We start from the raw sequence: 11,832 nt of genomic DNA on the forward strand, positions 1-11,832 counted from the left end.
TCACCAGAGAGCCCAAAGGATGGCCCAGGTCATTGGTGGGGATCACTGTCCGAGCTCTATTTCAGCCCCACATTTTTGGGTGGACCTCCCACAGTGGGAGCTGTGATATGCAGGGGGTCAGATTAGATGCTCTAATGGTCTCTTCTGGCCATAAAGTCGACTCATTTCTGAAAAACTGAGTGTAGCATTGGGAGCAGCGTCTGATGTTTCCCTGTCTAGCCGGCTTGCTGCCTAGAACGAACGCTCCTTGAGTGGGGTGATCCCCAGGGAGTAGCTCAAACCTCCACAGTGCCTGGCCAGGGGCAGGACATTGGCACAGCAAGGGAGGGGTGTGGCAGTGACATCACAAAGGCCTTTTGCAGGACCTCAGCCTATTGGTCCAAGGTGGTGGGGAGGTGGTGACCTCACAGAGAGATGCTGACATCAGCCAGGCAGGACAGGGGCGAGGGGCCAGGGAAACCTCAGAGACCCCTGTGGCTTTGCTTCAGCAAGTCTCCTTCTCCAGGTCTCTCTTTGAGGACTGAGAGAGTATTCGGGTTCACGGATGTGAGCGCCAGGAGGAACCTCTTTCGAGTTTTCTCCTTCCCTTTTAGTGATTTTACTAGAAAACAGCCATCCCTGTTTAGAAGGTAAGAGCCTCCTGGAGGTTTGAAAGCTGTTCAGTCTGATCCATGGGGTGACAGTTGAATTCTAGGCATGGAAGACACGAGCTTAAGGAGGCAGAACTTTATTCTGCACCTGGGATTTTGTCCCTTAGAATCACTGGGGACATTAGGGTTTGTTCTTTTTTGCTTCCCCTCTTCCTCCCTCCTCTTTTTCTCTTGCTTCCTTTGTCCTTTTACCTGTTCCCCTCCCAACACCAGGAGGGTGTGTGTGTGTGTGAGCGTTGTGGGGCAGTGCTCTGCAGCTCCCACTGTGGGAGCTCCACTCAAAAGTGTGGGGCTGAACTAGTGCTTGGGCAGTGATCCCATCAGTGACCTGGGCCATCCTTTGGGCTCGCTGGTGAGAACCCTCAGCCTCCCGCCCTCAGTCTCTACCCTGATTGGCTGAGCAGGTTAATGGTCTCTGAGCAGTTCACGATTCTCTCTAACGTTGCAGTTCTCCTCAAATACTTGCTGAATAATTACAGTCACTGTTGTTGGTCTGGAGCTCATCAGAGCACTTTATTCAGGTCATTCACTGTCTGAAATTCAAGATCCGATGGTTAGTTTGAAAAATCAGGGTTCTTGGGTCCTATTCCCAACTCTGCCACTGACTGGCTGTGTGACCTAAGACAAGTCAATTCTCCTTTCTCAGCCTTAGCTTCTCACTCTTTAAAGTAGGGATAATAATGATCTGCTCATACCTACCTCATGGTCCGTGGAAGCTGGGCCGGCTCTAGGTTTTTTGCCGTTCCAAGCAAAAAATATTTTGGCTGCCCCCACCCTCAGCCCTGGGGTCCCCTGCCAGAGGAGCCTGCTAACCGAGCCCTAGGTTCTCCCCACCCTCACAGCCCCCTGCCACCCCAGCCCTGGGCTCTCCCCCCCCCCCCACCGACACCCTGTGCCAACAACATAGGTTTGTTCTCCCCAGTCCGCCCAGGCTGAGCTGCTCCCGTTTATACTCCGTCTCCAGTCGGAGCATGCCCAGAGAGGGTGAGGGGGTGTGGCCTCTTCAGCCCACATGGCGCAATTAACCCTAGCAGTGCCAGTGCAGGGTGGATGCATCTCATCACAGACAGCATTTCCCAAGTGTTGGGATTAGCTAGGAGATCTCTTCAGGAGTAACCTCCTGTAGGGACTGGGTCACAAATGCTTTGAGAACCAAATACCTGGGCGTTTTGCCTAGTTCCAAGTCACTTACTGTGGAATTCTATCCCTAGATCATCTGAGACAATATTGACTTAAACAATTGAACTACCCTGTGACCATGTGCACTTACTTCTGTCAGTTTCACCCATTTGGGGTCTGCTGCTGTTCACCTTTTCAGAGTGGAGATTTAAACATACGACTGTTTCTCTGATAATATGTCCAACAGCTTGGAGTATTCTCTCCTGTTGACTGAACTGCATTTGAATTTTCTCCATGTCGTCATGCAGGGATAGGGGGAAAAACAAACCTGAAGTAAAAAAATGGTAATTTGTCTGAAATTTCACAAAAAATCTGAGCTACATTCTGTCAAACAAAACTAACATGTAGTTATATGACCAAGGAGCCTTCATGAAAGATAGAAAACCCATATCACAGAGAGGTAGAAGACACTTTCATTTTAATTTAAGGGGAAATTCCAGACTAGGTTACATCTGATGTCTCAGAATCAGGATGAGAGATTCTCCCATGATCCACTGAAACCTGCGTCACCCAGCGCTTTCTCATGCATCCGAGGAAGTGGGTATTCACCCACGAAAGCTCATGCTCCAAAAGTCTGATAGTCTATAAGGTGCCACAGGATTATTTGCTGCTTTTACAGATCCAGACTAACATGGCTACCCCTCTGATACCTTTCTCAGTGTTATTTACAGGAGTTTTAGCACTTTCATAATGGGAGAAAAAACAGCCGACCTTCCCAGAAGCGGCTTTGCCATTGAGGGAAAAGGGGATTTGAACGGTGCTTGGGATCCATTTGAAATCCCCTTCCAAGTCTGACACTTTCATCTCCTGCCAGACTGATTCTGATTTAGGATCAAAGACGTGTACAAGCACCATTCCCAAGCATGGACAGCCAAGAACATGACCCCACCAGACACGTTGGGAAGCGAAGGAATACGAAGGGGTGAACTGTGCATGGCTCAGGCACAAGGTAACAGTTCTGGGGTGATGGGGAAGGATGGAATGTCTGAGTCGCCCCATCTCCTTCCAGTGTCACAGAGCCTAAACTGACCCTTATTTCCCTGACACTGCTCCAGCTCTTCATCATATTTAAATATTATTTTAAATGAGGAAAAAAAAGTCAACAAAATAACTGCTGTTCTGCACAATCCAGGGTAATGTGAGAACAACTGGGAATGAGACAATCTGTCCTCAAAGAGGAACTTGACGTCTCTAACAATAACTTTGCACTGGGAGGAGGAGTACAAATGTGAATCTCCAGGTTTGTTTAGACAAGGAAATGTGACGGTGATTAGGTCAGATCAGGAGGAAATGTGCTAGATAACCCCACTGACTATCCATGGCCCATGTCTTTAGTGCAAGAGTAGTTCTCTTTTTACATCAGGAAAGTGAACTCAAGCTAGCTAACTCCATGACAACCACAGTGATGAGACCCAGGTAGATTTTATCTCAACGTAGCTGGTTGAAGACACCCCCCATCTCCCCCACCTGGGGTGATGACATTCCTGGTAGAAAGGACACACACTCCAATGACTCGCAGGACAATGGAGTTGATACAAAGGACCACAGGATCCACCCCAAAGACGGGCGAGCTTCAAAAGTGGGCAACTCATGTGTGGGAGCTGAGGGACTACAATGTGCAAAAGATGCAAACAGCCTTAACACTCACTACCTGGGAACTGTCAAAAGAATTAAAGAAAAAAATCTCCTGACAGCTCTAGAGAAGGCTTTTATGAAGTTCATCTCCTTTACGGATTCTCTGATGTTTAGAAAGGCCTGAACTATGAGTGAAGCTTTTCCCACACTCACAGCATGCATAGGGTCTCTCTCCGGTGTGGACTCTGTAATGTGTAACAAGGGTTGAGCTCCGAGAGAAGCTTTTCCCGCACTCACTGCATTCATAGGGTTTCTCTCCTGTGTGGACTCTCTGGTGAGAGATAAGAGAGAAGAGGTGAGTGAAACTTTTCCCGCACTCACTGCATTCATAGGGTCTCTCTCCTGTGTGGATCCTCTGATGCATAGTAAGGTGTGAGCTCCGAGAGAAGTTTTTCCACACTCGCAACATTTGTAGGGTTTCTCTCCCGTGTGCGTTGTCTGATGAGAGATAAGGGCTGATCTCTGAGTGAAGCTTTTCCCGCACTTGCAGCATTCGTAGGGTCGCTCTTCTGTGTGGATTCTCTGATGAGAGATAAGGGCTGATCTCTGAGTAAAGCTTTTCCCACACTCACAGCATTCGTAGGGTCTCTCTTTCGTGTGGATTATCTCATGTCGAATAAGGGCTGAGCGGTAATGGAAGTTTTTCCCACACTCACTACACGTAGTCTCTTGCTTTTCCGTGAGGATTTTCTCCTGGGAGGTAGTTTCCTTGAGGTCCCTGTGAGTTCCCTGACAATTAATGGGTTCATCCACTCTCTCCTCTGAGTGGTTTCCCTGCTCTCTCTCTCTGGTCTGGGGTAATTTTCACCAGCTTTTCCCTGCTCATGGGGGCTGGACACGCTCCCTTTGGCTCTTCGCAGTAATTCCCCATGCGCTTCGGCGAGCTCAGCATCTTTCTGGTGAGGATTCTGCTCCTTGCTCTCCCTCACCACCCCATCACCTGCTAGAAGAGAGGAGAAATCTCAGAATTGGGGATGGAAAGGCAGAGAACAAACCCAAGTAAGTGCTGGAGAGAGAGAAAATAAAAATCAGGGACTGAACTCCCCCAAACTCTTCCCCACAGGGGACAGTGGAGGGGATCAATTCTGCTCCCCACCCACGACCGGCCTTTGGGGGGGGCCGTACGGGTGCCCCACCCAAGGGGGTGCCGGGCGCAGGGTTTGGATTCCCACCTGACCTGCTGCCGAGAGGCTCGCTGGGCTGATGAAAGCGGCACAGGGAGGCAGATAAGCAGCTGCGTGGGGGAGTGGGATAGACCTGAGCTGCAGGGGGCAGCTGGACCACCAGCCGTCAGAGTCAGGTGACTGCTCCGGAGCAGAGGGGCCCCTCTCCGCCCTGCTCCATGTGTGCAGCTGCTGCTGTTCCTGTCCCCCCACCCCCCGTTCACCCCCGGAGTCACCCCGTCCACCCCCGACTGGGAGCATCCTCCTGACTGCTCTGCGGGGGGAGGTGCTGATTGATGGCGGGGTGATCCCCTCCCCCCAACCCAGGTACCCGATTTCCACTGAGCTGGGGTGACGGGACAGGGGGAATCTGCGTGTGCTGCTGCCTCTCTGGGGCCGGAGCTGCCGGCAGCTGCTTGTGTCTGAACAAGCCTAGTTCAGGCTCCCAACCCTGAGAACTTTCTTAAAGAGACAGCGCTCTCACTCACTCAGGGCACATACTCCCTTCACACACACACACACACACACACACACACCCCCCCCAGGGCTCCCTGCATCCAGGTCACTTCCCCACCTGGGCGGTGCAGAGACATCAGGAGCAGCTGTTCTCCTGCCCTCCCCTTACGCAGCCTGCAGGGAAAGTGACCTGGGTGCAGGAAGCCCTGACATCGCTCCTTGCTCCCCTCTCCCAGCCCCCCAGGGCTGTGTGGGGCGGGGGAGCAGCAGTCCAGTGGGGGAGCGAGCAGCAATGCCAGCTGCTTTGTGCATCCAGGTCAGGTTCCCCACTTGGGTGCAGGGGGGGGATGCCGGCGTTAGAGGCAAAGGGGGCACAGTGCAGGGGTTGAGGGCACAGGAGAGTGGTGCAGGGGGTAGCAGGGAAGGGCTGCATAGAACCATAAAATATCAGGGCTGGAAGGGACCTCAGGATGTATCTAGTCAACCCTCCTGCTCAAAGCAGGACCAAACCCAACTAAATCATCCCAGCCAGGGCTTTGTCAAGCCGGGCCTTAAAAACCTCTAAGGAAGGAGACTCCACCTCCCTAGGTAACCTATTCCAGTGCTTCACCATCCTCCTAGTGAAATGGTTTTTCCTAGTATCCAACCTAGTCCTTCCCCACTGCAACTTGAGGTCATTGCTCCTTGTTCTGTCATCTGCTACCACTGAGAACAGTCTAGAAACATCCTCTTTGGAACCCCCTTTCAGGTAGTTGAAAGCAGCGATCAAATCCCCCCTCAGTCTTCTCTTCTGCAGACTAAACAATTCTAGTTCCCTCAGCCTCTCCTCCTAAGTCATGTGCTCCAGCCCACTAATCATTTTTCGTTGCCTTCTGCTGGACTCTTTCCAATTTTTCCACATCCTTCTTGTAGTATGGGGCCCAAAACTGGACACAGTACTCCAGATGAGGCCTCACCAATGTCGAATAGAGGGGAACGATCACGTCCCTCGATCTGCTGGCAATGCCCCTATTTATACGGCCCAAAATGCCGTTAGCCTTCTTGGCAACAAGGGCACACTGTTGACTCAGCCAGCTTCTCATCCACTGTAACCCCTAGGTCCTTTTCTGCAGAACTGCTTCCTCGCCATTCGGTCCCTAGTCTGTTAACAGTGAATGGGATTCTTCTGTCCTAAGTGCTGGACTCTGCATTTGTCCTTGTTGAACCTCATCAGGTTTCTTTTGATCCAATCCTCTAATTTGTCTAGGTCCCTCTGTATCCTATCCCTACCCTCCAGCATATCTACCACTCTTCCCAGTTTAGAGACATCTGCAAACTTGCTGAGAGTGCAGTCCACGCCATCCTCCAGATCATTAATGATTGCGGCACAGGAGTGGAGTGCAAGGGCTGGGGTGAAGGGGGCACAGAGCTGGGATGCATGAGGGGGGCAGAGGTTAGGAATGAAGGGGTGTAGGGATTAGGGGTGCAGGAGGGGGAGCTGGCATTTGGGGCAAAGGGACACAGTGCAGAGGTTGGGGGGAAGGGAACGTGGGTTGCCTAAGGAGCCCATGGGAGCCAGGGGCACCAAAATGCAAGTTTGCCCAGGGTGCCATTTCCCCAAGGCCGGCCCTGCCCACATCCCATCCAAACACTCAGTAGGAAGGGAGGGAGCTCCAGCCAAGGTGTCAATCATCATCTGTAGGAAGCCAGGAGTGAGATCTGCTGGGGACTGTCCTGAGCTCACAGAGTCTGTGTGGGGAATCCCAGCGGGGTCTCTCAGGCACTTACAGTTTCTGGGTTGGTTTAATGTTTCCTCACCTGTGCAGGGACTTCCCAGGATCTCGCTTTCCACTGAACCAGGGGGATCCAGGACCCAGGGCTCTTCCCCTCCTTCCAGCTGGAAGATCACAGAGGGTTGGGAAACTGGAAACCCTGCTCAAGGGAAAGAAAACAAAGGAGATCAGGGGAATTCATAGGCCATTTATCATCATAAAAACATTCTATTAGTTTAACCCCAGTCCATTTTAAACAATAAAATCGCAGGGCCAGCTCCCCAGGTGCTCAAAGGTGCACAACACTCTGCTTAGGAGGGATTTAACTATCCCCATTTTTGCTGGGAACACACACAGCCAGACACTCATTATCAAAGAGGCTCCTAAAAAACAGAGACTGGAACTGCATTTCCCAGAAAGTGAAGACTCCAGACAGACGGCAAGTGTCCCTGGCACTGCTTCTTGCTGACAGACAGGTCCAGAGCCAAAGAGAGAGTCCAGGGGAAGCTGGGAACAGGAAGCATGGGCTGGGGGGGGCGTTCAGTGGAGTAAGGACTAGGAAGGGCAGGGATATCACTGAAGGCAGGATCTCAGCAGCATTAGATGTCAGGAAAGCACATCCTGCGGCATTAGGGAACCTAGCGAGTCAGGTATAAAGGGAGGGAACATAAAAAACACTGTGTGGAGAAAGCTGGCAAATTAGATGATGTAGTTCAAGAGCCACAGACCAATTCTTCTGCCAAAGGAGAATGTGAAAAATAAGAATCAGGCCACGTGACTTCAGGAGGGACAAATTCGAAGATCCAAAGAACATGCAGAGAAGAGAGACGGCGGCTCTTGCAGGTGGGGATGGAAAAGGAAGAGTCTCCGTGGTTCATGGAGCCAATTAGTTCGTTTTATCATTCATTGATCATTGTTATGGTGAGCTCATATGTTATTTCAGATGTAGTCACTGTGTACGCAATAGATTTAAGTTGTAGGTATAGGCAGAAGTAAGACAGGTAGAGCCCTGCATGGATACAAAATTTATATCCGCATCTGATCTGCGATCCGCAAAAATGGTCCATGGATATCTGCAGATTTTCAGGGCTCTAGGAACAAAATTTGTACCCGCAGCCGATCCACAAAAATGGTCCGAATTCTCCACCAGGAGACGTGATCAAAGCAAAGGGCTGAAGCAATGAATCCTAAAATCTTCTAATATAGGCTGGAAGGGACCTCAAGAAGTCATCTACTCCATTCCCATCGCCCTGCGGCAGGATCAGGTGTAAATATGCCAGAAGTTTGTCTGACCTGTTCTTAAAACCCTCCTGGGACAAGAATTCCACAACCTCTCTTTGTAATCCATTCCAGCACTTCCCTATCCTTATCGCTGGAAAGGTTTTTGTATTACCCACCCTCAACCTCCCTTGCAGCAGATCAAGCCAATTACTTCTCCTCCTACCTTCAGTGGACGTGACGAACAATTAATCATTGCTCTCTTATAACGACCCTTGACATATTTGAAGACTGTTCTCAGTTCCCCCACTCACTCTTTTCTAAAAATTAAACATGCCCAGTTCTTTCAACCTTCCCTCCTAAGTCATGTTCGAGGACCAGGAGGGCGCTTTTCCCTTCTGAATGTAGATGCGCAAGGTGAGGTCAGAGAAAAGGATGTTGGAGTAACTGAGGCAGGAGAGGATGACTAAGAGCTCTAGCTGCGCGGATGGATAGGAAAGGCCAATTGTTAAGGATGTTACGCAAAGAGAAAATGCAAGGTGTAGGCACAGCCTGGATAGGAGGCCCCAGAGAGAGCTCCGTGACAAAGGTATTGCACAGTTATGGGCCTGAGTGACAGGCAGCACAATGGTGCTGTCTGCAGCAGTAGAGAAACAAGGTGGGGGGAGGGCTTGGGGGAAATATTAAGAGCTTTGCTTCAGCTGTTGATCTTTAGCTGATGGCTGGACATCAGTGAGGAGATGAGAGAGAGAGAGGGGCTGAGATTTCAGTTGCGACAGAAAGAGACAGGCCATGAGCAGAGAGGCAGAACTGTGAGTTAGGAGCACAGAGATGGTAGTTGAATGTGTGTGTGCGGATGAGATTCCCCAGAAATAAGGTGCAGAGGAAGAAAAGAAGAGGCCCAAGGACAGAGCCCCGTGGAACCCAAACAGAAGGCTGGAACGGGGGTCAGCCGGCTCATTCTAAAGACACTCTAATGCAGTGACTGGAGGAGGAGAAGGATGTGACTCATCATGGACCTCTTGATGCCACCTGGCAGAGGGCACAGGGTGCCTAATGTTTTACTGGGATCCCACAGACCAGGTACACGCATATTCGTTCACCCAAAGGGGGCGTGTCAGGTGTCTGTCGAGGAACTAGTTAGGTAGGTCTTAGGTAGCTCTTTAAAGCTTTGCCAGTCCAGCTCTATTGTTTAAGGCTGTGAAAAAGTGCCCACACGCATGCGCACACACGCACATCATCCAACATGGCTCTGCTGGCCAAAGCTCAATTACAGACACAGCTACAGCGGCAAAAGCATCCATTTTTTAAAACAGGAAACTAAATGCTCATAAGCTACATTAATGCAGAGTTAAGGTTGCCCAGTGCTGTCTCCTGCCTTGCACCATATGGACGGTGAGTAAACTTAAACCTCTGCAGACCAGGAAATGAAAAGTTAATGTAAACTTCCCCCAACCCTTAACCCTGTAGCTGTCCAGAACTAGTGAGAATGGTTCTGTGTGGGCCGTGCAAAGGTTAACCAACTGCCACAGGGACTCAGGTATTCAGCTCAATGCAGCAGTAACGGGATGAATTCTATGGTCTGTGGTATAAAGGACGTCAGAGTAGATGACCTAATAGTCACATCTGGCCTTAAAATCTATGAACCTATAATCGATCCGAGAAAAGACTAAGACATTGTCTGTGCTGTGCTCACAGGTGGGAATCCCAGCATTTATCCGCATGCCTCCAGCTGTGTGCCCTGGGCCAGCTGTAGCTGTGACTGGCTGATGGAGGGATGGGTTGCAGCAGCTGGGCAGAGCTGTGCCTGTGCTATGCAGAGAGGTGCATGTGAAACTTGGGGGGCAATTCTGCCTCATTTCTGTGCTGAGTGTTGTAGGCTTTGTCAGCAAAGGTGCCCAAGGGTGTGTTCTTGCCATGGGGATTGTCAGCACCCTGGTGGCGTATGTTCGAGTGATCTGTGGGGCTTAGTGAGGGGTCAGTGAAGGCAGCGACTCAAAAGGAAAACTCAGGTTGAGGGCAAGGGGGTAGTAACACTGTGCAAGTCTCAGATGGCCTGTGTGCAGGAGGTTCAGTACTGGAGAGCAGGCCAGGGGGAGGAAGCTTCTGTTTGCTATGATGGAGTTGAACCCGAATATTATCTTAGCAAAGAGAAGAACATGTTAGACATTCTGCTATACTGCTCTGTTCCCAGAGCGCTCTGTAACAGGGGAGGGGAGAGGGCTCGTGTGGGTGTCTCTGGCATGTCGGGGTGATGCTGAAACAGGGCAGAGCAGAGGTGGCATTGGGGGAGTGGCATGAACCTTATCTCTTCGTTTCCCCTTCCAAGATCTGAGGGGACAGGAATCCTTACCCAGCGAGGTCACATTCTCACAGTTCTCATGCATGACCTCCCTGTAGAGGGCTCTCTGAGTGGGGTCCAGCAGAGCCCCCTCTCCCCTGATGAAATACACAGCCACCTCCTCGAAGGTCACCGGCCCCTGAAAGAGCAAGAGTCCAACACTCGGTACCTGCTGCCCCACTCACAGCCCCACTATTCAGGGAGGAAAGGAGCCAATCAAATGGAAACTCTGAGAGAGTCAGCAGAGTCCTATCCCCATACTGCTGAGAGCAGCCAGGAGACATCTGGGTGAGGGGACGAAGTGAGAGCCCCTTGTCTCTCCCAGCAGATCCACCACAGACCTACTAGCCAGAGGCTGTTACAGGCGATGGAGCCCCCAGTAGGGTCCAGGCACAGCCCCATGGTAGAGAACCCAACACCCTTCCCACTGCCAGCAGCTGGATGTGAGGGGCCGGGACATCTTCCCTACACCTCCCTGCTGGGTGCCCCCTTTCCATGTCACACCAGCCTCTGGCTAGCAGGCTGAAGGGTCAGCACTGGAAACCTGGTCAGTTTTCCCAGCCCTGCCCAGGGAGTTGCTTTGTCTGTTTCCTGTTTCACAAATTAGGGAATTTTCTCCCCCAACACCCAAGTGTTTGTTCCAAGGATCTAGGCCCACGTTAACAAGTCCCAGCAGGTTTGTCACACTGTGTCCCCACTCCCTATCCTCACCCAGGGTATTCCCTGCCCCCCTCCAGCCCTAACTCCCCAGAAGATGCCACCTCTTCAGTATTTCCTGCCCCTCCCCCTCCAGCAGGAACCCACCAGCAACCCCCCCTAGTAACCCCTACCTGAGCTGGCTCCACTGCAGCCATTTCTCTTCCCTGTCCAATGGGAGGCTGGGACGAGCTGGAGCCAGAGGTGGGCGTCATTCTGCAGCCTGGCAGGGCGAGAAGGGCAGTTGTGGAGGTTTCAGAACAGGCTTTAATTCATTTCACATCACGATTCCCCCAGGCCCTTTCCCTGCGGACAGAGATTGTAGATTCTGCCAGGCTGGGAACATGCTCAGTCCCCACCGTGCAGCACAGACCTGGCCCCCGGCCCCTCCTTTCCCCCTTGTGCTCCCCCCAGCAGCAGTAACCAACCAAGACATTTTGAAGCCCTCCCAGCAACAGGGTGTGAACCAAACCCTGGACCAGACCAGACCCAAAGGAGCCCCCTTGGGGGGGGGGGTCCCCCTGACCCTGCCCCCAGGGCAGCGCACTCCTGCCGCAGAGGGAACAGGGAGAGTCCGGGGCTGGTTCTTCCTCTCTCTGCCCCTCACCTCGGTCACAGGGAAGTGACCCTGGGCAGGGACGCTGCAGTGAGGGTGCCGGGGGGGGGGGGGCAGAGATCTGGGAACCTGCCCCCCCCTCTAATTTCCCCTCACACCCTCTCCCGTCCCCTCCCCCCTCCCCTAG

General features: G+C 51.9%; 1 long non-coding RNA gene across 1 annotated transcript; it reads right to left on the reverse strand.

Moving 5' to 3' along the window:
* Positions 1 to 4,360: 4,360 nt before the first annotated feature.
* On the reverse strand, positions 4,361 to 10,433 carry LOC123359609. The gene is made up of 3 exons (XR_006575888.1): positions 10,406 to 10,433; positions 6,881 to 6,994; positions 4,361 to 4,404 (listed from the first exon to the last, which is right to left on the reverse strand). It is a non-coding gene; the product is annotated as an uncharacterized LOC123359609 (long non-coding RNA).
* Between the last annotated feature and the right edge of the window lie 1,399 nt (positions 10,434 to 11,832).

This window comes from Mauremys mutica, unplaced genomic scaffold, assembly GCF_020497125.1.
Source record: "Mauremys mutica isolate MM-2020 ecotype Southern unplaced genomic scaffold, ASM2049712v1 Super-Scaffold_100141, whole genome shotgun sequence".
NCBI classification, from domain to species: Eukaryota; Metazoa; Chordata; order Testudines; family Geoemydidae; genus Mauremys; species Mauremys mutica.